General features: G+C 43.7%; 1 non-coding gene across 1 annotated transcript; it reads left to right on the forward strand.

Annotated features, from left to right (window-relative positions):
- Nucleotides 1-1,192: 1,192 nt before the first annotated feature.
- Nucleotides 1,193-1,299, forward strand: LOC141569760 (U6 spliceosomal RNA). The gene has a single exon (XR_012493560.1). It is a non-coding gene; the product is annotated as a U6 spliceosomal RNA (small nuclear RNA).
- The last annotated feature ends 336 nt before the right edge of the window (nt 1,300-1,635 follow it).

Consider the following 1,635-nt stretch of genomic DNA (forward strand, 5'->3'; position numbering starts at 1 on the left):
ACTCCCTGGAAACCCACACTGCCCACCTACAGTTGCATTGCCAGGGCAGTCTCAATGTCTGGGTCGTCTGCCCAGCCCCACAAGCTGTAGAAACCTTTTACAGTCACAGATAGTCCACAGATACCTGGGGAACACTTGATGGTGGGCAGTAAGCCACAACTTCCACCACAGCCACTCTTGGGCAGTTTTCCACAATCTGAAAGCCCAAGGTAAGTGGTGGCTGGCTGCAGTGTTCTCAGGGAATTTTGCAAAGAGGCCACAGGCCAGGAACTGAATGTTCACAAGAACTGAATTTTCATTGACCTTGTAAAAACCACCAGGCACATCTTGTGACACCCTGAAGCTACTGCTGCATCTCCAAAGACACTCTCAACACTAGGTCAACCACACTGGCCTGTGGAACTAAGGAGCCTCTTTCAATAGCTGAGTCTTATGGGCAGCTAGAAGGTGGCAATATGCCTAGGGGACCTTGGGTCTTTTGCTAAGCTGTCCCAGGCCCAATACTGGTAGAAGCTGGCCTTGGTTCACCAGGAGGCCACCCCCAAATGCCTATAGGTCCAGCAGAGGCAGTAGCCAACCACATACAGCTTTGTGGTTCCTGCCATGTAGCAGCAGGCTGGTCACAGGCAAGGCTGAAATTTGCCTGCATTGGAGACCCTCCTAAGAAACACCAGAAAAAACACACCCAGATGCCAGCTTTAGACCACACTAGAGCTCTACATGGTTAATGCCACCAGCAGCACACCCAAAGGGGAAATCTCAACAGGCACAAGAGCCCATGGGGGTGAGTCCCCCTCTGAGAGGTCAGTCCCTACACAGCAGCTCATACACTGTAAGTATAGCTACTCCTCACATTCAGTTAGCCTAGGAGTCAATCCCATTTACTGACATGCCAAAAGTGATCAAGGCTCAACTACAACAGGAGAACACACCCAGCACACTCCTGGAACTCATGAACAGGATATCAGGAAGACTACCATTGGACCATAAAGGACACCCAGCAAAGACTGAGAGACTTAGGTGATCTGACTAATACATAGAAGCAAACACAGAGAGGCAGCCAGAATGAGGAAACAAAGAAACACATCCCAAATAAAAGAACAGGAGAACCCCCAGAAATATAACTAAATGAAATGGAGGCAACAAACCTACCAGAAACATAATTTGAAATACTGGTTATAAGAATGCTTAAATGCTCACTTTGGCAGCACGTATACTAAAATTTGAATAACACAGAGAAGATTAGTATGGTCCCTACATAAGGATGACATGCAAATTCATGAAATGTTACATATTTAAATAAATAAATAAAAAGAATACTAAAGAAACTTAATGAGAATTTCAACAGAGATAGTAAGCATAAAAAAGGACATAGAAACCATAAAACATAATCAGTCACAAATAAAGAATATAATAACTGAAATAAAGAGTACACTAGAAGGAATCAACAGCAGATTAGATGAAGGAGAGAATTGAATCAGCAATTTAAAAGACAAGGTAGCATAAAACACCCAATTGAAACAACAACAAGAAAAAAGAGTACAAATAAATAAAAATAGTTTAAGGGACTAGGGGACAACATCAAGCTTAATGACATATGCATCTTAGGAGTACCAGAGGAAGAAAGGAAGCAAG

The sequence above is a fragment of the Rhinolophus sinicus genome, chromosome X, assembly GCF_036562045.2.
Source record: "Rhinolophus sinicus isolate RSC01 chromosome X, ASM3656204v1, whole genome shotgun sequence".
In the NCBI taxonomy this organism is placed as follows: domain Eukaryota; kingdom Metazoa; phylum Chordata; class Mammalia; order Chiroptera; family Rhinolophidae; genus Rhinolophus; species Rhinolophus sinicus.